This window comes from Pleurodeles waltl, chromosome 6 (assembly GCF_031143425.1).
Source record: "Pleurodeles waltl isolate 20211129_DDA chromosome 6, aPleWal1.hap1.20221129, whole genome shotgun sequence".
In the NCBI taxonomy this organism is placed as follows: Eukaryota; Metazoa; Chordata; class Amphibia; order Caudata; family Salamandridae; genus Pleurodeles; species Pleurodeles waltl.
The window spans coordinates 248,576,393-248,603,073 of record NC_090445.1 but is presented as its reverse complement, the minus strand read 5'-3'; the positions used below and the strand labels follow the sequence as shown (position 1 = coordinate 248,603,073).

At 44.9% G+C, this 26,681-nt stretch overlaps 1 protein-coding gene across 1 annotated transcript in view; it reads left to right on the top strand.

Moving 5' to 3' along the window:
- The window catches only part of LOC138301518 (parathyroid hormone/parathyroid hormone-related peptide receptor-like), a 198,893-nt gene that overhangs the window by 98,180 nt on the left and 74,032 nt on the right, over positions 1-26,681 (top strand). The window lies entirely within an intron of this gene.

Genomic DNA, 26,681 nt, shown 5'->3' with positions numbered 1-26,681 from the left:
AGTTTCTAACACCACTGCTGCTCCTAGTATGCCCGCTTGATAAAACGCAGTGCAGTAAGCTCTAGACAGTTTGTGCAGGCCACCCTCCCCTGCAGAATACAAAATACCATAATGAAATGTTATGTCACGTTAGGAGGAATTTCTAGAGGGCAAGCTTTTGTCACTGTTGCATCTTCAAGGTATTCTTAGTTTTTTATTTTGAAGAGTTAACATCTACTCTCCTAGACACAGTTGAACTGGTGCCTAATGTAAAGAAAGAGCAGAAATGATGTGAGGTTTGACTACCTGCCTGAAAATATGGTGATCTTCAGATTTTATTCAGATGTCAAATAACCCCACTTGTTCCCTATTGTCCATTGCCAATAAAAGATAGCCTTTTATTGCCCTTCGGCGCCCTGGAGAGGAATGAGAGCCACTGTTCAGGGCATAGTTCTTATTTCCCTTCAAAGAACTGAAGGTGCTGCAGCCTGTTCTTTAGTGCAAGAAAAGCTCTACAGGTAGGGTATTTAGAGCAGGGTGCCATATTTGCAGTGTCACCTTTAACCATCATTGATTGCCATAAGCAACCTGCTCCCTCCCAAAAGAGCACGGGCATGAATTTCAGTGTATGAAACTCCGTTATTGGGAAGTTATATTAGTAAGCATGGCTTAAATTCAATCAGGTAATACGTGGAGCATCCGATTCCATGCCCTACCATTCAATGTGTTATACTAGTCCATGGCATCTCAGATTCCACATTGACACCCCCTAGGGGCATCCTACATAACAGCATGCCTTATCCAGGACATAAAGAAATATGATCACATCACCCCTCTTCAAAATCAGCTGCATAATTTGCAAAGCCATCACAACCAATATCCCTGCTTACCTTGCAGACAAGCTCACCACCTCTGGTGGTTCTCAGCACACCCGCAGCCAAGACACCATCAGACTTCAGAATGTAATACTGTAAAAAAGAAAACAACAAGATAGCAGGCTTTTATAACCTATGCACCCAGGACCCAGAACAACATCCCTGTACCCACCAGGACCACCCCAACTCGGCTTCAATTTAATAAACCGTTGAAGACTCACCTCTTTAAAGACCACAAAGTCACAATGCATTAACTGTCCATAATCCAGCTTCCCTCCAATTACTCATTAATTATATGTTTGTCTTTGTCTATGTTAAGCACTCCACTGCCTTTTGACTGTTTGTGCTGTAGAAATACAATATATATATATATGGTCAATGGCATGTGTAGCTGCAAATACACATGCTGTGCATATACTTCTGCCATCTAGAGTTGGGCTCGGAGTGTTACAAGTTGTTTTTCTTCGAAGAAGTGTTTTCGAGTCACGGGATCAAGTGACTCCTCCTCTTCGGCTCCATTGCGCATGGGCATCGACTCCATGTTAGATTGTTTTCCCGCAGAGGGTAAGGTAGGAGTGATAGAGTATAAAGAAAAGAGATGTCCATGCTAATGGAATGTTAAATATATATATATATATATACACATATGTACAAATGTTGTTAATTTAAACGACTACAGGCTGCCAGAGAGGTGGAAGGGTGCATGTGAATCTGCAGCGGAACATGCCACGAACAGATGTACACGGGGTAAGTGACATTTTCCATTCGATGGCATGTGTAGCTGCAGATACACATGCTGTGCATGGACTACAAAGCAGCTTGTCCTCCCATAAAAGCGGTGGCTAGCCTGTAAGAGTTTAAGTTGTTTGAAATAATGTTCTGAGTACAGCTTGACCTACTGCGGCTTGCTGTGTTGCTAAAACATCTACACAGTAGTGTTTAGTAAATGTATGTGGTGTCGGCCAAGTGGCTGCTTTACATATTTCAGCCACTGGTATGTTTCCCAAAAAGCCATTGTAGTACCTTTTTTCCTTTTGGAATGTGCTTTAGGAGTAACTAAGAGTTGTCTTTTGGCTTTAACGTAGCATGTTTGGATGCATCTTACTATTCACCTTGCTATTCCTTGTTTTGAAATGGGGTTACCAGTATGAGGTTTTTGAAAGGCCACAGCTGTTTAGTTTATCTGAGTTGTTTGTAAACAACTTGTAAACTCTGAGCCCAACACTAGATGGCAGAAGTATATGCACCTCATGTGAATCTGCAGCGTAATGAAAAGACTTGGTTTCTTGTAAGTGCTTGTTTTATTTATGTTAAATAAACTAATAATAAAGAACAGCAAATAAACACCTCCGCCACAGTCGCCATCCCAACCGTTCTCCCGTCTTATGTCGAGTCTCGAGCCAATGTTCCAGAATCCCTACAAGACTCGACATAAGAACTAAGAGAGAACCCAACATATCCTTCCCTTTAACACATACAAAGTTACACCCAAACATATACAAAAACTCATAACACATTTGTTAAACTAAAAGTTCAAAATCACGAAACTTCTTAGGAAGCATCCTATTCCTAGTTGAGGATCTTCTCCTCATGTCCATCGTCACACACTCCTTCTTGTCAGGACCTTCCAAATTCTTGTCCTTCCGTGGGTCGTTCCTTGCTTCTTGATTTACTTTGGTGGATTCCTTCAAAGATTTGTTCAAAAGTTCCACATCGCGAGCCAAGGACAACCTCTCCTTATTCCACCAATTGCCATCTTCCAATTTAACAGCATTTTTACAAATTTTGATGACTTTCTTAGGACAAGAAAATTTAGATTCACCTTTCTGAACAATGCGGGCACTCTTGATTTTGACATAATCACCCACCTTTACACAAATTGTTTTTCTAGAATCATCTTTGTATTTATTCTGAGCAGAAGTCCTTTTTTCATTCACTTTCTCAATCAATCCCTCATCAACTCCATTTTCACCCATCCACTTCCTTTTCCACTTAGTTCCAGGAGCTCTTCCCTTCAATAATATAAAAGGAGACACACCAGTATCTGCATTGGGTGTGGTCCGCACTGCCCACAACAACTTTCTCCAGCTTTGGCCAACTGCATATTCTCTTTAATCACTCTGTTAAAGCGCTCAACAAGACCATTACTCCTAGGATGATAAAGTGAAGTCTTAACATGTTTAATGCCCATGAGCACCAAAAAAACTGAAAATTGAGAAGATGTGAATTGACTGCCGTTATCAGTAAGTATCTCATCAGGAATACCCTCTCTGAGAAAAACAGATTCCAAAAATTCAATGACCTTATGAGAATTAGGTACCTTCACCAACTTAAACTCGGGCCAACGACTATAAAAGTCTACTAACACTATACCATACTCCACTTGCCCATTGAACATATTGACAGGTCCAATCAAATCCACTGCAGTCTTACTCCAGGCTTTCCCAAGCACTTCAATAGCTTCAACAGGAGATGGCAGGACAACTTGAGACTTGTCACTGATAGCACAGGCCAAACAATCTCTCACGAAGTGTTCTACATCTCTGTCCAGTCCAGGCCACCAGAAATTCTCTCTTATTCTCCTTTTCATAGCTCGCATTCCTATGTGTCCTTCATGTCCCAAGGACAATACTTTGTACCTTAATTCTTTAGGTACAACCATTACATCCGCACGCATCAATACGTTATTTACAATAGACAACTCCTCCAAAACATGTTTGTACACTTCACACTGTTCAGACTTGCACACAGACCATCCCTGCGCTATGCCCTTCATGACCTCCTTCAATTGTTCATCACTTCCACACGCTTGCCTCCACTCATCTTCCGTCACCGCACCTCCCAATTGAAACACTATAGAGCATACCAGGACATCATCCTCTTCTGGCTCCTCCTCATCTGACTCATTCTTGCAAGGAAGACGGGAAAGGGAATCGGCAAGTGTATTCCTTGCACCTGGGACATATTCCACATGAAAATTATACATTTGTAATCTGTACTGCCACTTAGCTATTCTGGGAGTGGCTCGATGCGCACCAGAGGTAGAAAACAATTGCACTAAGGGTTTGTGATCCATCCTGACTGTAAAGTGCACACCCCACAGATACGATTTGAAATGCACAATGCCCCACCAACATGCAAGGGCTTCCCTTTCAATAGTTGAGTAAGTTTCTTCTGCACCTCTCAGACTACGCGAGGCAAAGGCTACCACTTCATCCCTACCGTTTTTCTTCTGCATCAAAACAGCTCCCAATCCAAGTTGACTAGCATCCGTCATTATTACTATTTCGTCCCTTGTGTTAAAAGACTTCAACGGAATTGCCAATGCTACTTCCTTTTTTATGGCTGCAAACTCCTGTTCACACTCCAGGAACCAGTCAAATTTAACATTTTTCTTTAAAAGAGATCTGATTTTATGTGTTTTACTTGCACAATCAGGAATGAACCTTGAATAAAATTCGATCAGACCCATGAAGGATCTGATCTTTATTACTAGGAGACTGAAAATCTTCAATAGCCTCAAGCAGCTTTTTCTTTGGTTCTACACCTCGTTTAGAAATTTTATACCCTAGATAATCAATACTAGATACACCAAATTTACATTTGTTTGCCCGTAGAACAATACCTTTTTTATTCAACAAAGACAATACTTGTTCCATTCTTTCATCATGCTGTGCTTGATCCTTGCCAAAAACAAGAATGTCGTCCTGGAAAGCAATTACACCTTCCATACTTCCTAATAAACTGTCCACCACCCTTTGGAATACTGCAGAAGCTGAAGCTAAACCAAATGGCATGCGTCTAAATTGGAACAAACCTTCCGGAGTAACAAAAGCTGTCAAATGTCTTGAATCAGGATGCAGATTAATTTGATGATAAGCCGATGTCATGCCCAACAAACTGAACACGCTGGCATCATCTAGAATAGATAGGATTTCAACAATGTTGGGCAATGGATGGCAATCCACCCAAATTTGTGCATTGAGGTCACGTAAATCAACACACATGCGAATAGAGTTATTGGCCTTACGGGCAATCACTATGGGGGCCACCCAATCTGACGCATCCACCCTCTCAATTATGCGTTGATCACACAATCTATCTAGCTCCTTTTTCATCTCTGTTCTTAACGCTAAAGGTGCTCTATGTACTTTATGAACCTTGGGAACTGCATTCTCCTTTAACTTTATCTTGTCTGCAAATCCCCTGAACATACCAATTCCTTCTTTAAAAACACCTGGAAAGGCATCGACCCACACAGAACTAACAGATAACACCTGGTTGTAATTCTTGCTCAGTATAACTTGTTCGGGGTTATTGGGATCCAACAAAATACCCAACTTTCTTTGGTCTTCCCAACCTAAAAGACATGTATCATCATTAGATACATACACTATTCCCTTAGTCACATTACCTTGGAAATTCAACTCGACTTCACACTCCCCCAAAACTTCCACTGGTTTGCCACCATATCCCACAGGCTTGATGCGAGACTTCCTGAGCTCAACATGGCTGAAATTTTCCTTCCACACCTTTTGGCTCACAAGTGTATAGGGTGAACCAGAATCGGCCACAACAATTATTCCACGCCCATTAATTGACAATTTACAGGTAGGCCTCTTAGTGTTGTTAAGCATAACAACATCGCTCTCATTAGAACAACATACAACAGTAAGAATTTCGTCATCCTCACTAGAGGAAGAATTAAATCCATCCAAATTGTCATTGTGTAACTTAAAAACTTTGTCCCTTGAACTGGAACTTGATGTGTTAACGGCCCTACGCACTCTAGCAAAATGCCCAACTTTGGAGCATTTTGAACATCTTTTTCCTACAGCAGGACAATTTCTTGCATTACCTAAATGGGTGGGACTACCACACCTAAAACATTCCCTATTCTTGTAATTTTCCTTCCTAACTGATGTTTCAGCTTTGACATTTGCTTGGGATTTGTTCAATTTCTGTTTAATTATAGCAACTTTCTGATGAGAATCCTTCTGACTAGTTATACTCATCTGTTGCATGAACATTGTTGTATTCTTGATTCTAGTGGCTATCTCCACGGCCTTTTCTAATGTTCAATTCGGTGTAGACAATACTGTAGTGTTCCTTGAACTTTCTTATTATTAGTTTTCTCGACAAGTTGATCTCTAATCATTTCATCCTCACATGCCTTGTAATCACAGGAAACCGCTAACATCCTCAAAGCCCCCACATAGTTAGCCACTGGCTCACCAGGAACTTGCACCCTTTTATAAAATTTGTGTCTTTCCATGATAACATTTTTACACGCTCTAAATCTATCATCAAGGGACTTAATGGCAGAAGCATATTCATCAATACCGCCATCACCTTCACCCACATCTAATGCAACAGACACCTGTGGAATGTGTTTTAAAATTTTGCGGCCCTCTGGGCCTAAACAATGACGTAAAACAGCAAACCTTTTCCTATAAGTAAAGGAGTCACCGTCTATGGCATCTAAATATGCTTCGAAACCTTCTTTCCAGGAATCCCAATCCGCTTCTGATGAAACAGGATCCGGAGAGAATACTGGAGGAGGAAGAATGGATTGCTGCATATTAATTGTAACCACAATAAAATGTTGATGAAAATTTGAGCAATGAGGAATCGTGTAGAACACAACGGTGTGCGTATCCCATTATTTTTGCAAGACACGCTGCGCAAGGTGTGCGTGTCAACGCTGAAAACAGGTTGAAGGAGAACAAGTTACCTCTTCTATGCTGCTTCCAATACTTGGAAACCAGTAACTTGTAGAAAAAGGCACTTTTCACTTAGGAAACATCAACAAATGAAATGATTCACGAACAAGTTAATAAGCCAACGTGTGAGCTGGCCGGTTCACACGTTTCCTGGCGTCTCCGTTGCCAGGAAACAAACTAGCTCATAAGACGCGTACCCAGCGTCTACGTTGCGGAGCAACTAAGTTCCAAGGTGCTGACGCAAGACGGAACACGTGAGTAACGACTGAAGGGGGCGCGCGCTGTGACCCAACACACGCAGAAGACTCACTGTGTCAATCAGCCCCCAAAACCAATGAAAATCGAGAAAACCAACTTGCAGGATAGCCGAGGAACGGAGGCGCAAAGATTACTCTCACCGGAACAGAAACACTGAAGGGCGGTTGAAGGCGACGGAGGCAGCAGCGCGTTGAATCCCTCAAAGAAGTGCACACACAGGTCCAGCTGTCCTGCAGTCCCTCGTCGCCAATGAAAAGACTTGGTTTCTTGTAAGTACTTGTTTTATTTATGTTAAATAAACTAATAATACAGAACAGCAAATAAACACCTCCGCCACAGTCGCCATCCCAACCGTTCTCCCGTCTTATGTCGAGTCTCGAGCCAAGGTTCCAGAATCCCTACAAGACTCGACATAAGAACTAAGAGAGAACCCAACACGTAACATGCCACAGTCAGATGTACACTGGGTAAGTGACATCTTCCATATACACCATATCCATACATATAGACATCAAGTGGATCAGTCCTACCCACAGTACAGGGAGATGTCTTCTAGTCCTTTTACAACATAGTCACATAGAGATCACCATCAAACATGTGTACTGTGACACATATATAAGGTTCTAGTACAGTGGGCCATGACGAAACCAGTACTTCAGAAGTTGCTGCTAACACCAGGCACCTCAGGCTTTCCTGGTCCCTATTACTTTACAAAACCTAGGGAAAATGATGAGCAATGAGATGGATGGACAGAGAAGGGCTGGTGGGTCTCCAGTGAGAGATGACCCACTTATTTCCTCCCACTTAGAAACTATAATACACCACTTGACGACAAGGGGAATGAGCTGCCACCCTCTCAATACTAAGATAAAATGCTGCCCAGACACACCCACAGAATTGATGGCATTTGTGATGATCCAAAATGTCTGTCCATTTACACTGCTGTTCCAAGAGGAGCACATTCCAGCAGCTAAGCATGAGCCTGTTACTAATCAGTCAGGCTCTTGGCTGGCCTTGGTAGCAGGGACAATTGTGGGAGAACCTTAGCAAGTACAAGCCTCACCCACACTACACCAAGTGTTAAAAGCCCTGAACCCATAGGAGTCTTTCTTTTCAGGTACTCTCTCTCTCTTCAGAATTATCCAAAGTTCAGGTACGCCCATCCATCCACATGGCCAATCACACAGCTACTATGCACACTGATGACAGTCAGGCCCTATCTATGCATTACAGTAAGCTGGCCAACTGTTGCTAAGGAAACCTGTAGTGTGTCAGAACTCCTATCTGGAAGGACCAACGGGAGAATGCATCCCAAGTGTTCTTATTCTCACCATAGGAACAATGTTATGTTATGCAGAGCTCCCTACTGTGGTGTCCGAGTTGCTACCTCCATGGTAACTAGACACCTCAGATTCCAGAATGTGGAATGAAGGTGGTTGGCAGTTGGAGTGCACCTGTAGTTGGAGGCGGTTGTAGGTTTGCTCTCCTCAATAAACACACAGGGATACGCACACCATAGAGACTGCATGGTAAAACCAGCTCTCAAGTGTGTTAACTGAATTAAGGATGCATGGTGATACGCACACTATAGAGACTGCATGGTAACACTGTGAAGGTGCATATAAAGTGGAAGTTATAATTATTAAGCGTAAAATACAATTTACCGGTGATAGTAACTGTGTGGCAGAGTAAGGGAAAATGTGTGCCCAAAGCTGTGGTCAAACCCCCCCCCCCTGTGCAATTTCGTCCGAGAACAGGGGATCCCTTGCTTAAATGATCAGATTGGAAGTAGTATTTCATGAATTACTTATCTTCTTTAAAAGAAGAAAAGGATTTTATTGCATAGCCTTGGTGCTGAGGGGTTACTGGTTTATAATCAAATTGAAAAGAAAGATAGGCATACGGATGATACAAATACATTTAAAGACACATTAGAAGACTTAGATACATATTACCTACCTACCGTCTGTGTGGCTATAGACAGATATGCATTCTTTCAGAGGAGACAATAGTCCAACGAAACGGTAGAAGGCTATGTGGCTGTATTAAAGAAACTTGCAGTCAACTGCAAATTCAGCATATTACATGAAGATCTTATCAGAGACCAAGTAGTTATGCATTCAAACAATACCAGTATGCAGGAGAAATTATGGGCTTTTGGCGACTCACCTTTAAATTAAGTGCTGGCAATAGTAAGAAAGCAGAATTTCAAAGAGATGGGTGAAGGTAATTCTTAAAAACAAAAGTGGAGAAGAAGCTGTATGCAAAATAAGCCATTCTAAAGACGAGGAAAAATGAATGGATAGGAAGTATGACAAATATTCTGAAAGGAAGAAAACAACTAAAAGTAAATATAACCTGGAAGACAAAGGTTCTGTGTGTTTTAGGTGTGGTAACAAAGGACATTTTGCCAGAGACAAAAACTGTCCAGCAGTTAAAACTAAATGCACGTATTGTGGAATTATAGGCGATTATGAGAGAGTGTGCAGGAAGAAGAAGGATGTTAAAAATAATATGGTAAAATGTGTATTAAATAAAGAAGGGATAGAGAGTGATGAACATGATTCAACAAGTGATGAGAGTGCGTTAAGTATTGGCAAGGCTGATACAGTTTTATGTGTTAACATAAACGCTAAGAAAAAACCTAAGTGTGACATAAACATAGGTGGATTTTGTTGCAGACTCAGCGTCCCCATACTCCATCATACAGTGTTCCGTGTGGGATTGGAAATTTGCAGCTGTTTTAGGGAAACAGCTGTATCCCACTGATATACGTCCTGTCACGGGCAAAAAGATTCCCATGATGGGCTTCAAGGAAGTAGAATTTTAGTTTAAGAACCGTGTAGCTAAAGGGAAATTATACATTGCTGAGAAGGGACCTTCAGTCCTTGGATGGAATGAGCAAGGTGCCTTGGGCATTATGTTGGACCCTAATAATGGAGACCAAGTAATGGTAGTTAAGGATTCCGCTAAAAGCCTAGAAGAAGTAGCTAAAGAAAAGTTTCCAAGTGTGTTCTCTGGTGAAGTCAGAGAATTAAAAGGATTCACAAATAAAATCATATTAAAGGAGGGAGCCATTCCAGTCTGTCACAAAGTCAGGAACATACCTACCAGCATCAGAGAAAATGTTATGAAGGAATTTGAATTGTTAGAAAAAAAAAGAATCATTGAACTAATAGAAAGTGCTGAATGGTTGGTTCCCAAGAAGTGGCTCGTAAATCAGAAAGACAGTTGCGCCTTTGCATTGACCTGGAAGAACTGAACAAAAATATTGTCAATGACAAGTTTCCCCTACCTAAAATTGATGAGCTACTGTCTCAATCCAAAGGTGCAAAATGGTTCTCTACAATAGATCTAACTTCAGCCTACCACCAAGTCCAGTTACACACATCAAGCAGGAGCCTCACAGCTTTCATCACTCTATTTGGATGTTATAGGTTTGTTAGCATGCCATTTGGTTTAGCATCAGCAGCAGCTATGTTCCCGCGCTTAACGTTTAAACTGTTCAAAGGGATAAGTAAAGTCATTTACTTTCAAGATGACATATTGGTTATGGGTCACAGTAGGGAGAAACATGATTGCAAACTCAAGTTAGTATTGAAGAAGCTAGCTGGTATGGGTTTAACAGCAGAACAAAAAAAATGCAAATTTACTGTGAATTCAATAACCTATCTGGGACATGAAGTAGGAAGTAAGGGAATCATACCCAAGAAGGACATTATCAAGGCTATTAGTGACTCACCTGTACCTACATCCAAGGATGAAGTAAGATCCTTTTTAGGACTTACAGAATTTAATGCTAAGTTTGTAGAGAATTTCGCAATGAAAACACATAAGTGGAAACTATTACTAAAAGTAAGGGAAGGGCCGTCGAAGAAAATGGCCGCCTGAGAAAAGATCTCCGCGCGCCGGGCAGGTCAAGCTGGCAAACAGAGGGTCTTCCCCCTGCGATCCTGACCCCTAGTGTGGCCTCCCGGCTGGCGAAGGGAGGGGGCCTCCGGAGGGGCAAAGTTGTGGGACCAGAGCAACGGCAGACACGCCCGGAGACGCGAGAGCAAATGCGGCCTCTGAGCTTCCGCGGAGCCGCGGACTAAGGTGCGGTGCCACACGGGCCCGGGACACGTCGCGAGGGAGGTGCCCGGATCGGCCCTCTTCCGCCTCGGCTCCCCGGGCGCTCGAGCGCCGCACTGCCCCCTCATGCGGATGGAGGGAGAGGGGACCCCGAGGAGGATGGATCACTGAGGAACCTAGGCCTGAGGACGACCACGACGACCACGGCGGAAAGGAAAAGAAGCAATATCACACAAGGACTAAATAGTGCCTGAAGGAGACCGCACGCTGAGACGGTGAATCCCTCAAACAACATTATCTAGCGACACCACCAGCAGCAAATAAAGGACATACTCCCCTCCCCCCCTCGTTTATGACCTAGCGCGCAAAGAATAAGAATCTCCACGACACCCAGAGGGGAGGCAGAGGAAAAGGGGGAAGGAAGACAAAAGGGAGACAGAGAAAGGATCTCAAAGAGCAACAGAGGGACAAAGATTTCTCACATAAGGAACGATAAAGAAGCAAAGAAGGGGGAGGAAAACCGGAATAGGAAGAAGAAAGAAGAGTAGAACAACACGTGTCGCACTACGCAACCTGACCCTCCAACTAAACAATAAGAGACTGATCTAAAATAAAAGATAGACAAGATACCCCCCCCCCCTATTGCACGCTGCATCACACTCAAAATTCATTGATCTCCCCTCAGCTTTATATCAATGGACCTCTATCAGAAACTGAGCATATTCTAATCCTCTATAGATCACGCTCTAAAGCTTAGCAGACCACAGCAGATCCTATATTCCAAGGTCTGACCCATCCTTGGAAGTCGAGGAAACTTTCTGTGGACCTACAAGTGCTAGCTCTTAAAATAATATCTCCTAATTGATTTCCACCCCTTGAGAACAATGCCCAACGACAAGACCGCAAGTAAACGTTCTCGTCAACTGCTATTCTTGGAAGCCATTGCTCAACCCAAAGCTATGACGGCACAAACGGCATCACAGGGGCATACATCTCTCCCGGTAGATCAACCCGCACTAGACGCCACAGACCGTATACTACAAGAAATTGCCTCAGTTGGACGACGCTTGGAGGCAATGGACTTAAAAATAACAGACTTAACTTTAGCATCCTCCTCAATCCGCGCTGACATAGCAGGCTTCAGAGAAACAGCAAATAACCTAGATCAGCGCCTGTCGGCAGTAGAAGACCATATAGCGACAACCCCTGATCAGGAAGAAGAACTAAAGTCGCTCAGAGCTAAACTTACTGAACTGGAGGACCGAAGTCGTAGAGACAATGTACGCTTTTTCGGTATACTGGAACAAAAAGAAGGATCTGATATCAAAACCTTTCTTAGCTCACTGCTGACCAACCACTTCGGCATAGAGTTTTCACCACCTCCAGAATTTCAGAGGGTGCACAGAATTGGTCCTTCACACAAAGCGTCTGCAAATAAACCGCGCCCTATCATCGCATGCTTCCTGCGCCATGAACAAGCCAGCCAGGTCATCTCAACAGCTAAAGCACGACAACCGATATCACTGGATGGACACGAAATCAGAGTGGCAGCAGACTTCTCGAGGTTAACGAATGACAGAAGAAGAGCATTTCTTGCCCTACGTCCGCAACTAAGATCTCTAGACATCAAGTATGGTCTTTTTGAACCAGCACGTATGTGGATCACACACCAAGGCACATCCAGAGACTTCACTGACCCCGAGGACCTCAGCGCTTATCTACATAGTGTGACCTCGCAATCTATGGACACCGCCCCCGGCCGTCCGGACTCCCCAGCGGCGCATACAGAAACTGCTATTAGTCTGTCAACTCCATGGCCCCAGACTCACCGTCCCCCTTCGCAAAAAAGAGGCCGAGGATATGATCGGTCACCAAAGACACAGGAATCCCAGGAGCACATCCTGCAAGCAGTGATTGATCACACTCAAGACACGGGCAAAGACAAATCCCGCTCCCCCCTGAAACCAACATCAGAAGATCAGCATGCTGAACACTAAACCCACAGTAGGACAGCTGCCCTGAAGATCCGGACCCGCTTCTAGAACATCTACTCTTCACTTTAGGACAGATAAGTGACATACCCATTCACCACATCTGCTGCTCACCCAATAGGGGAGTGGGGACCTACTAAAAACACATTTATCAAATACTGATTGCCACAATGTAACACATAGGCATACTTGTAGAACAGCACAGTTAACTCTCAGGCATATAACAATCGCACTGAAGAGAGTAATCAGACTAACACAACTCGGGGTCATGGCGGCTCCAAGACTACCACAAGGGGCATGCTCCCGGACGAACACTCAAAATGCAACACCGCAGGCCATCATAAGATACTAAGAATTCTCATATTCTAAGATGTCTTAACAGATGATAAGCACAGAACGTGTAGCAGGAGGTCCTGTGGCACTTGGCCCCGGGCCTGTCCCTCTCCCCCTCCCCCCTCGTTCTTGGACCATAACATCTACTCCGGGCCCGTGCCCAGCCCATCCCAGCACTTCATGCACCCATTTATGCACCCACACGACTGAGGCCCCCCCCACCCCCCCCCCCCCCCTTTACCCCCCCTGGGAGGTCCCATGATACCAGGAACAAAGCATCTATTCCCTTATCATGCCCCATTGATATAATACCCTACCGGCGCGCGGGCCTTACAGGTTAGACCCGCAGATTAGAAGGTTTTTTGACAGTAGTGAGTGTTTTCATCCTCTGACCAATTTCCATTTGCTATTCCTTTTTCCTTTTCCTATTTATTCTTTATCACTTTTATCAATTATTCTTAATCGTTGTCCGTCTCTCTCTGCACATTCCACACTATTCCTCTCCATCCCCCTCCCTCCCTTTCTTTTCTTTTCCCTTCTCTTCTATATTTTTCGTATTGTGACCAAGGGGAACTCTCCCAACCTCCCAAGGCCTAACTGAACAAGAAATCCATATTCCTTGCCTCTCAGCCCAGTCCTTGCTTACTTCCTGGTCCCACCACACGGACCATAACATATTCAATACACCATAAACCATGACACACCCGGCGCCCTCGGGATCGACAACCCCACTCACGGCACTGTCTTGGAATGTACACGGCATGACCCATTATATTAAACGACAGAAGATACTGTCCTATCTCCGCTCCAAACATACCGACATTGCTCTACTACAGGAAACACACCTCTCCTCAACGGAATCAGAGAAATTACGTAGAGATTGGGTGGGAAAAGTAATATACAGCGGAACACCATCCATGTTGGCAGGTACACAAGGAACGGGAAGAAAATGTGGAGTGGCAATACTCCTGCGTCACTCCCTGCAATTCCGACTAATTAAAACATGGCATGACCCAGAGGGACGCTACGTACTGGCTAAGCTAGTGGTGGGATCCTCCACAATATGCATAGGCTCCATATACGCCCCCACCGGCTCGAAGCGCACCTTTTTCCTCTCCCTCAACCGTCTTCTGACACAGATAGGTGCCTCACAATATATTCTTGGGGGGGACTGGAACATAGTCCAAGATGCCATTCTAGACCGATCAATTGGTCTTGACGCGGGTAACAATGCAGATAGAGCCGTTTTCAAATACATCCTCTCAGATCATGGCCTAATAGATTGTTGGCGTCTCTCCCACCCTTCCAATAGGGAATATACTTTTGTCTCTTCGTTCCACGGGACCCAGTCACGGCTAGACTATTTCTTACTTAATCATAGAATACTACAAGCGGTTAAGTCAATAGAAATACTGGTAGCCGCACTATCAGACCATTCTCCGGTAGTAATAACCCTGGAACTCGGAATGATTACACCCGGCCGTAAACCCTGGCGCCTGCCTAACACTAGATACCGATCCCCGACTGGGAAGGAACAACTTAAGACCCATATGGCCACATACTTGAAGGACAATAAAGGCTCAGTGACCTCACCACAACTTCTCTGGGCTGCGGCGAAAGCAACTATCAGAGGGCAATTAATGAGAGATGCAGCTATCTCCAATGCCCATAGACGGGCCCAACAACACACGCTAGAAGACACAATAACACAGGCCATGAGGAAATACACACAACAACCCACCCCCTCCAATCGCCGCTCCCTAGAACAGGCTAAAATGGAGCTTAACACCCTCTACACCTCACAGGCAGAATATGCCCTACAACGGCTGAAGGGACGCCACTATGAGCACGGAGAGAAAGCGGGCCGCTTACTGGCTGCCCAACTACGCCAACGGGAAACAGCACTTGCTATACCGGCACTACGCACCCAGGATAACTTACTCATTACACACCCCCAGGCGATTGCAGAAGAATTCGGCCGGTACTACCAAACTTTATATTCCTCAGAAACATCGGAAGACACTGCCCGCTTAGACGCATTCCTGCAGAGGACGCACATCCCCCATCTTACAGATGAAGGCAGGGCTCTTCTAGAAGGGGATATTAGTAAGGAAGAGATACAACAAGCAATAGCTAATCTATCATATCACAAAGCACCGGGGGAGGATGGGTTTATGTAAAGAAATGGCTCCCTGTTGCAGTTACCCCCCACTTTTTGCCTGATACTGATGCTGACTTGACTGAGAAGTGTGCTGGGACCCTGCTAACCAGGCCCCAGCACCAGTGTTCTTTCACCTAAAAATGTACCATTGTCTCCACAATTGGCACAACCCTGGCACCCAGGTAAGTCCCTTGTAACTGGTACCCCTGGTACCAAGGGCCCTGATGCCAGGGAAGGTCTCTAAGGGCTGCAGCATATCTTATGCCACCCTGGGGACCCCTCACTCAGCACAGACACACTGCTTGCCAGCTTGTGTGTGCTAGTGGGGATAAAATGACTAAGTCGACATGGCACTCCCCTCAGGGTGCCGTGCCAACCTCACACTGCCTGTGGCATAGGTAAGTCACCCCTCTAGCAGGCCTTACAGCCCTAAGGCAGGGTGCACTATACCACAGGTGAGGGCATAGGTGCATGGGCACTATGCCCCTACAGTGTCTAAGCAAAACCTTAGACATTGTAAGTGCAGGGTAGCCATAAGAGTATATGGTCTGGGAGTCTGTCAAAAACGAACTCCACAGCTCCATAATGGCTACTCTGAATACTGGGAAGTTTAGTATCAAACTTCTCAGAATAATAAACCCACACTGATGCCAGTGTTGGATTTATTAAAAAATGCACACAGAGTGCATCTTAGAGATGCCCCCTGTATTTTACCCAATTGTTCAGTGCAGGACTGACTGGTCTGTGTCAGCCTGCTGCTGAGAGACGAGTTTCTGACCTCATGCGGTGAGAGCCTTTGTGCTCTCTGAGGACAGAAACAAAGCCTGCTCTGGGTGGAGGTGCTTCACACCTCCCCCCTGCAGGAACTGTAACACCTAGCAGTGAGCCTCAAAGGCTCTGGCTTCGTGTTACAATGCCCCAGGGCATTCCAGCTAGTGGAGATGCCCGCCCCCTGGACCCAGCCCCCACTTTTGGCGGCAAGTCCAGGAGAGATAATGAGAAAAACAAGGAGGAGTCACTGGCCAGTCAGGACAGCCCCTAAGGTGTCCTGAGCTGAGGTGACTCTGACTTTTAGAAATCCTCCATCTTGTAGAAGGAGGATTCCCCCAATAGGGATAGGAATGTGACCCCCTCCCCTTGGGAGGAGGCACAAAGAGGGTGTACCCACCCTCAGGGCTAGTAGCCATTGGCTACTAACCCCCCAGACCTAAACACGCCCTTAAATTTAGTATTTAAGGCTTCCCTGAACCTAAAGATTTAGATTCCTGAAACTACAAGAAGAAGAGGACTGCTGAGCTGAAAGACCCCTGCAGAAGAAGAAAAGAAGACACCAACTGCTTTGGCCCCAGTCCTACCGGCCTGTCTCCTGCCTTCTAAAGAAACCTGCTCCAGCGACGCTTTCCCAAGGACGAGCGACCTCTGAATCCTCAGAGGACTGCCCTGCTTCAAGAAAGACAAGAAACTCCAGAGGACAGCGGCCCTGCTCCAAAAAGACTGCAACTTTGTTACAGAGGAGCAGATTTAAAGACCCCTGCAATACCCGCAAGAAGCGTGAGACTTGCAACACTGCACCCGGCGACCCCGACTCGACTGGTGGAGAAACAACACCTCAGGGAGGACCCTCCGGCGACTCCGAGACTGTGAGTAACCAAAGTTGCCCCCCCTGAACCCCCACAGCGACGCCTGCAGAGGTAATCCCCAGGCTCCCCCTGACCGCGACTGTCTGACTCTAAAATCCCGACGGCTGGAAAAGACCCTGCACCCGCAGCCCCCAGCACCTGAAGGATCGGAACTTCAGAACTTCAGTGCAGGAGTGACCCCCAGGAGGCCCTCTCCCTTGCCCAGGTGGTGGCTACCCCGAGGAGCCCCCCCCTTGCCTGCCTGCATCGCTGAAGAGACCCCTTGGTCTCCCATTGATTTACATTGGAAACCCAACGCTTGTTTCTACACTGCACCCGGCCGCCCCAGTGCCGCTGAGGGTGTACTTTTTGTGTGAGCTTGTATCCCCCCCAGTGCCCTACAAAACCCCCCTGGTCTGCCCTCCGAAGACGCGGGTACTTACCTGCTGGCAGACCGGAACCGGGGCTCCCCCTTCTCTCCATTGAAGCCTATGCGTTTTGGGCACCACTTTGAACTCTGCACCTGACCGGCCCTGAGCTGCTGGTGTGGTGACTTTGGGGTTGCTCTGAACCCCCAACGGTGGGCTACCTTGGACCCCAATTTGAACCCCGTAGGTGGTTTACTTACCTGCAAGAACTAACAATACTTTACCTCCCCCAGGAACTGTGAAAATTGCACTGTGTCCACTTTTAAAACAGCTTATTGTGTTTTACAGTATATAAAAAGTATATATGCTATTGTGCTTATTCAAAGTTCCTAAAGTACTTACCTGCAATACCTTTCAAATGAGATATTACATGTAGAATTTGAACCTGTGGTTCTTAAAATAAACTAAGAAAATATATTTTTCTATAACAAAACCTATTGGCCTGGATTTGTCTCTGAGTGTGTGTTCCTCATTTATTGCCTGTGTGTATGTACAACAAATGCTTAACACTACTCCTTTGATAAGCCTACTGCTCGACCACACTACCACAAAATAGAGCATTAGTATTATCTCTTTTTGCCACTATCTTACCTCTAAGGGGAACCCTTGGACTCTGTGCATACTATTCCTTACTTTGAAATAGTGCATACAGAGCCAACTTCCTACAGTTTACATCTGAATTCTATAAATGGACGGGAACCGACACTGTAGATGTCTTATACGAGGCATTTCAAGGGGCCGAAAGGGAAGGCTCCATACATCCTATGTCTAATAAAGCCACTATCACAGTCTTGCCGAAACCCGGAAAAGACCCACTTCTTAGCGGAAGCTATCGCCCTATCTCCTTATTGAATGGAGATATTAAAATATTAGCGGACATACTGGCCACTCGCCTTAAAAAAGTTATCCCCTCGTTAATCCATCACTCCCAAGTAGGCTTTGTACCGGGACGCTCCTCCAGGAATCACCTCTGCACACTTTTCCATGCCATTTGGCCCACCCGCGATACACGAGAAGAAGCTCTAGCCCTCTCGTTGGATGCCGAGAAAGCGTTCGACCGAATAGAATGGTGGTACCTCTTCGAAATCTTGAAACGATTCGGGTTAGGAGAAGGCTTCATTAACAAGGTGCGCTTCCTATATGGCTCCCCGACAGCACAGGTAAACTGTGGGGGGTTCCTGTCGGACACTTTTGAGATCCGGAGAGGGACACGTCAAGGATGCCCACTATCACCCCTCCTATTTCTACTCGCGGTGGAGCCTCTGGCGGCAGCCATCCGTAGTTCCAACCTCATATCAGGAATCCCGCTACCAGGCAGAAAATCTGACATATATTTATACGCAGACGATATCTTACTTACCCTCACTGACCTGCCCACTTCCATCACTGCCCTGAGTGAGATTCTAACGGAATTTGAATGCATATCAGGATATCAAATCAATTGGGACAAGTGCGAAGCTCTACCACTTTCCCCAGTCACAGTGAGTGCCTCCATACAAGGCTTACCGATTAAATGGAAGCACTCCCGACTAAGATATCTAGGAATTGACGTAAATACAGGGTTGGTCAATGTGGTGTCAGACAATATAGACCCACTGATCAATACCATGAAACGGGACTTTGAGAAATGGGGCCAACTGAACCTCTCCATGTGGGGCAGAGTACAGGCGGTGTAGATGGTAACCTTGCCGAGGTTCCTATATGTCCTAGGCATGCTCCCCTTACAGATCCCCTTACCTGTATTAAGAGAGATAGACCGCTGTATCCGCTCCTTTGCTTGGGGATCCATGCGCCCACGACTACCCAAAACCACCTTGATAGCCCGTCTGGAATGCGGTGGACTAAGCCTTCCCTCGATCGAACACTATTCGTACGTGTTACATCTTTCACAAATGGCCCTCCTACTCCTGAATGTAATAACCCCGCCGCTATGGGTAGACATAGAACGAGCCCTTACAGGGGCCCCCTACGGCCTCCAGCTATTATACGATACGAGCCAAAAATGCCCCGGCCCACCAATCCTATGATAGGAGCCATGAAGAAAACCTGGCAGCGGGTACATCGGCTCCTTAAGATAGACCCCCACTTACATGACAGGGCTCCGTTATGGGGCAACAAAGGGTTCCAAATCGGAGGGAAAACTATTACCTGGAAGGATTGGGGTCAACGAGGCATCAGACGAGTGGACCAACTTATATCAGGGGAAACCTGGAAAACTTTTAGGGACCTACAGGTGGAATTCAACCTCCCGGAATACCACTCATGGCGTTACCTCCAACTCAGACATTGTCTTAAACAGAGACTAGGTACTCTTCCCCGACAGCTCCCGCGCTCTCCTATACTACACTATCTAGAGACATGGGGGAAGATGAAGGGTGCGATATCGGGACTCCAGGCATTGCTGAATCGCCACCTCTTCTCACTCCCACTCCTGACTTCCCTCAAAAACAAATGGCAGACGCACCTACAAACTGAATATGACCTGGAGGACTGGACTGACCTGATCGAAGCCAGGGACCGCGGAGCACGCGAGGCTCGTCTGAAATTCTGCCTCTTTAAGACACTACATGATTGGTATTGGACCCCACAAAAATTACATATGGCAAGACTTCTCCCCCATGCAAACTGCTGGAGGTGCCCACACACACACTGCAACTTAATCCATATCCTACACGATTGCGCAGCCGTACAACCTTTTTGGAGAACAGTGGGAAACACCCTCCGAGAATCACTACCCCTCCCACCACTCCTCACCCCATCTCTTCTATTGCTACACGACATGGGAGAACTCCATAAGATCACACGAACTCAAAGTAGACTCCTACACACCGCGCTAGCAACGGCCAAATTATGCATCCTTAGACACTGGCGTGCACCGACCGTCCCCTCCCATGATGAATGGTTGACAGCAATGTACCAAGCAGCCACACACGAACTACTTATCTACAGTTTACAGGACAGAACGGAGGTGTTTCTCCAGACCTGGTCACCCTTCATCTCCGGACACTAGGACCAGATTACCCCTAGAGAACTCCACAAAATACCACGTAGTGGGAATATACCATTCCTGCTATCATACCCATGCAGGTACATCCACCCACACCTAACACACCAACCCTCCCCTCCTGGACTCAGATGACCCCCTCCACCCCTCCGGTAGAACGGTAGAAAGCTACTGTATAACCTATGATAAAAACCGCTGCTCACCATCCACTATTTATTGACCTTTTTGGCATAACCTATTCCGTTATTCATATCCCAATCCTTATACATACTATTGATGTTCATATCACCGTGTCATTCCCCGATCCATTCCCCCCCACCACACCCCCCTGCCCCAAAACATCTTATAACACTTTATAGTCTGCCTCTATTTTTCTCTTCATATGGAAGCAGCCACTATAATGATTTGCCTTTTGAATTCACACGGCCCCCTCCCCTTGGTCACTATCGCTATCACTATCACTACTAATATCACTACTAATGTTAACATAATTATTATTACAGTGATTTTTATTGTTACTATCGTTGCCACTTCCTTATTCTTCTTCTGCCTATTAGACACCATGGACACTAATACAATCCATATATACACCCTCTCTCCCCTTACCCCTTCCATACCCTCCCTCCCTACTCTACATTTTCTATACACTTAGATTCCTACCCAGACACCTCTCCCCCTCCCCCGCCACCCTCCCTCCTCCCCCCGTTCTCATAACCCACACTAATCACTACTTTTCTTTATATCCCTCAATACACTCCTAATGGTCCCCCACTACCCTTGACCATATCCCACCCTTATCACAAAACATTATGACTCACACTCTTTAAATGGACTAGCAGCATATTCCAGGGAGACTCAAGGAGATGGCAAATGGGACACCTGGTTAGTATTGACCACGACTGTTATTACAGTAGAATTGTATAACGAGGACATCATGGAGCAAATGGATCCTTGTTTTTTTTTTTTTTTTTTTTCTCTCCCTCTTCTTTTATAAGTTGGTTTCATTGAATCGTTTACCATATCTCTGATTGTATATGCATTATTATAAGAAAAAAGCCACAACTATGGCAAATGGCATAGCAATAGACAAGAGAGATATAAAATAACAATTGTACATGTATGATGCCTAGAAAAAACAGACATGTGTATTGATAATGACTCATAGAATGTAAAACTGTACTTGTTATCTTCCCTATGAGAAAACCTGATTGGAAACAGAAATGGCTTAGGCTAACAGACTGTTCACTATACTATGTAATATGATGCAATTAACAATAATAAAAAAAATACAACACAAAAAAAAAAGTAAGGGAAGAATTTAATTGGGGTGAGCAATTACAAACTGATTTTGGGAATATTAAACAAGATATTTGTAGAGCCAGTTCCTTGCTGGGATTTAAAATAGGAGCACACAGCATGGTCACAACAGAGGCTAGTGAAATGGGCCTAGGAGCAGTACTTACCCAAATGTCTGAGTGGGGTAGTGAAAGTACGGTAGCATATGACTCCTGTTCATTGTCACCTGCAGAGGATACATTCTCTGTGACTAAAAGAGAAATGTGAGCAGCTGTGTGGGCCATGGAAAAATGTAGGCAGTGCATATGGGGATCAAGGTTTACACTAAGGACAGACCACAAACCACTGGTGAAGGTACTCACTTCAGATGGGAATCTCAAAGCAACACCACACTTTGCAAGAAAGACCTTAAAGTTGTTGGATTATGTGTATGATATGGTATTTACTGGATAAAATGAATAAGGTTGCAGATTATTTAAGTCGATCTCCCTTACCTATAGAGGAACAAATTGAAAATGAATGGGATAATTACAATGTGGCGATCGTTAATGATGAATACAGTGCCATATTAGAAGAAGAATAGGATTTTGAATACCAAAAAGATGGGAATATGCGTTTAATCAAACAGCTCATAGTTGAAGGTTGGGCAAGGAAAGACAAACTGCAGGAAGTATTGGGAAATTAAAGATGAATTATCCTTGAGTGAAGCGGGGTACACTTTCAGAGGGGACAGATTAGTACCCCCAGAAGGGCTAAGATCAAGAGTTTTAGAATTAAGTCATGAGGGGCATCTAGGAATTGTAAAATTGAAGAATAGAGTGAAATCCTTGTATGGATGTCGAAATTGAGAAATTTGTGAAGAATTGTGTTGTTTGTACCAATGCTAACAAGTCTCACACTGTATTTAGACCCCCCCTGGGCGAATGTATATTCCCAGAACGCCCATGGGAAGAAGTGAGCATAGACATACTAGGACGCATTTTGAATGAATGGGGAATATCTAAGCACATAGTTGTTGCTATGGACAACTACTCTAAGTGGCCTGAGATTATGGTAACAGAGAAAATTGAGGCGAAAGAAGTAGTTACTTTTCTAGAAGGTCTATTTTTAAGAGAAGGTATGTGTTGAGCGACATTAGGCCACAATTTATATTGGAGAGATTTGATAGGTTCCTAAAGAGGAATGCAATTATTACAACAAAAAAAAACACAGTTTACCCTCCGGCTCGGAATGGATTAGTGGAACGGTTTAACAAGGTAATAATGGGTAGCTTACAAGCTGCCATCGGTGCGGGAAAGGATTAGCAGAAGGAACTGAACAGCACTATTTGGGCGTACAGAATAACTCCCACTGGAATCGGATATAGTGCTTTTAGAATTTTAAGGTGTAGGGAACCCTTCACGAAAGACAATCTAGTTTGGCAGGATAAAAAGATTCTTCCTTCTGTGGTCAAAAACAATGTGCGGAAAATGCACAAAGTGTATAAAATGCATTATGACAAAAACATGGTATCAAAGAGGTATATTTACTTCTAGGTGACTGGGTAAAAGTTAAGCTTGGACACAAGATGAAGAAAGGTTGTAGCAAATTTTCAGAATCACCACAAGTGAGAGAGGTTTACAACAAGTCAGCCTTGTTAAGTGATAAAAAAATATGGCATTTTAGCAGAATGTTCAGGTGTAATAAAATCATAGAATGGAAATTCAATAATAGGAAGGATGTACACACACAAGACATGGAATGGCAATGGGATGATATAACAAACTCAGGAACACAGCTTATGCGTACTCCAGAGTCAAGGGCAGTGGTTCCTAGCATTAAAGGAGATGCCGCTGATAATTTACAGCAGGTTGCTAATGAGCCAGAAACAAACTCACATTTGACAACATGTAGAAATTTAATGATTTCGTTATGTGAAGAATATAACATTGTGTTTAGAATTAATTATTATGTACATAGGGAAGGAATAGTGGGGTTAGCTGTAGTAATTGGGTTGTTTTGGGCTGATCTTAATGTATTGTTTACCATTGTTTGGTCACAGGGCTATGTTGTCACTTTCTTTAAGTTACATTTTCTGTTTAACCTCCAGTGCAAGATTGAAGTCATGATATTGTTAGAATATTATTAAGGAAGGGAGATGTGGTGTCCGAGTTGCAAGCTCCATAACTGGACATCGCAGATTCCAGAATGTGGAATGAAGGTGGTTGGCAGCTGGAGTGAACCTGTAGTTGGAGGCAGTCGTAGGTTTGCTCTCCCTAATAAAACCTGAAGTTGAACTTACCTGTTTTCTGAAGCATTCTTACAACTATCTATGGGAGGGTATCTTGGCGCTGAGTAGGTGTGAGCCCAGCCAAATCTATGGGTCAGTGGGACTGCTCAAAAAACCAGGTCTTCAGCTTCTTGCAGAATTCAGGAAGTGAGGAGGAGGCTCTTATTTGTAGTGGCAAGACATTCCATGCTCCAGGAGCAATGTAGGAGAATGCTTGACCACCAGATCTGATGTACCTTATGTGCGGGATGTATACAAGTAGTGCAGACGAGCTGAGGAGCCTGGAAGGTTTGTGAAAGCAGGTGTGATTGTTGAGGTATGCTGGGCCAGTATTCTGTAGTTCCTTGCTTTCTTGTGACTAGAGCGCGCATGAAGGTTTTCCGAATGTTCAGTGGGAGCTGTTTGAAAACCTTCACCAGCATCTTCAGGGTATGGAAGCATGAGGCGGTGACTTGGGTGGTCATGTTTGGTTTGCTGTTGATAACGATCAAGAGGTTCATGGCGTGAGTGTTGGGGGTGTCTGTCTGTCCTAACTCTGGTGAAGTCCCACTGTGAAGTGTTCATTCATTCTTGTTGGTGTTCAGCCTCAGACAGTTGGTCTTCATCCAGTGAGCAATTTCAGTCATGCATGCACTGAACCTGACGAACACTGACCTGTCCATCTCCTCCCTAGTAAGTGCCCCTTACAAAATATGATAAAGTGATTTGTAAACAGATCCTGGAGGATGCTTATTATTACAGGCAAACCTGGAAATATCAATGCATTTTGTTTATTTTGCTTGTAACACTACACTGAACATGGATGGAAGGCATGGTGCCATGGCAACTCTTACAATACATGCAATTTAGCTTTTTTGTGCAAGTGGACAGATCTGACAGTGAATACAGGGACATGGTACTGTGGTATTTCATTGATTCTGAACCACGCGCTGTGTGTGCGCCTTGCGCAGCGCGTGGAACAGAACACTGGAGGAATACGGAGTGCGGTGGGGAGACAGCGGCCGTTGTAAGTCTCCCTCCCGGTTTAACATCAATAAATCCTGTTTTAATGTACCCGTGGAGAGCTGCCTCTAATCTTTTCATTGGCGACGAGGGTGTGTGGCTTTGCTGGCCGGGAGGAGAGACGAGGAGAGACATGCTGTATTTATCGATGGAGGCAACGGCTGTGTAATCTTCTCATCAGCTGTTTGTTCCGTTTTTAAACGTCTACAGGAGCCTCTGAACAGCTGTATATTCAAATTTACATGGAAAGCAACTTCTTCCCAGTTGAGAGACTGCTACAATCGACGTGTGGGAGTGTTGCTTAGCAACAGTATCTAGTTTCTTTTGAAGGCTTTGTCAACAGAAAATGGTGGTGTGCTTGTTGCCTAGCAAGTGTAAGAAGCTTACTTCGGAGTTTTCAAGCCCGTATTAGTTGGGTTGCAACGGAAAATACTATAACTTTGGTGTTTTTATTTATTTATTTTTCGTGACAATTAATATATAAGAAAAAAAAAGATATATATATATTTTTTTAAAACAATAATAATAACAATGGAAGGTTTTACAGCGCCAAGTTTTTTTTAAACACTCCTGGGGAACCTGTCATATCATGGGAGGACTGGAAAGACGGTTTCGAAGCGTATGTCTTGGCTGTGGGTGGAGATATATTCACTGCATCCAGAAAACTGGCCATGTTGAAACACTGTTTGGGGGCAGAAGGAAGGCGCATTTTGAAACATTTACCATATCCTTATGAGGATGAAGACCAGAATGAGGATGAGTACGATGTTGCCATGGAACAGTTGAACTCCAATTTTGTGAAAAAGAAAAATGTTGTTGTGGAGCATTTTAAATTTTTAAAAAGAAGCCAATTGCCTGGAGAGTCAGTTGAAAGTTATGTGGCAAGTTTGAGGATTTTGGCTGCAACTTGCAACTATGGTCATTTTCAGGATGAAATGCTGAGAGACCAACTGGTTTTGAAAGTTAATGATAAAAAAACTCAAGAAAAATTGTTAAATACAGAAGATTTGACATTACAAAAAGCCATTGACTTCATCAAAAGAATTGAAATAATGAGTGATGGCTTAAAGGAACTATCTACTGCGTTGGGAGCTGTGAATGCGGTTATTGGAAGAGACTATGTGGGTCATTCCGACCCCGGTGGGCGTCGGGCGCCGCCCGAAGACTGCACCGCGGTCAAATGACCGCGGCGGTCATTCTGACTTTCCCGCTGGGCGGGCGGGCGACCGCCAAAAGGCCGCCCGCCCGCCCAGCGGGAAAGCCCCAGCAACGATGAAGCCGGCTCCGAATGGCTCCTTTTCTGACCGCGGCTTTACCGCCGCGGTCAGAATTGCCCATGAAGCACCGGCAGCCTGTTGGCGGTGCTTCCGCAGCACTCTGCCCTGGCGGTTTTCAACCGCCAGGGTCAGAATGACCACCTATAAGTTCAAAAAGGTGGATTTATTTGGAACTTCAGCGAAGATGGAGGGACGGAAAGATACTATTTGTTATAAATGTGGCCTCAAGGGACACATAGCGTCTGATGTGTGCTGCCCTGCTGCTGGCCAAGTGTGCAGGAAGTGCAAGTCCAAAGGACATTTCGCAAGAGTGTGCAAAGGGAAGCAAATGAGCGCAAGGAGGGGTAGACGGGTGCAGTGGCACCTGTCGCGATTTTCAATGTCTGCTAGGCAGA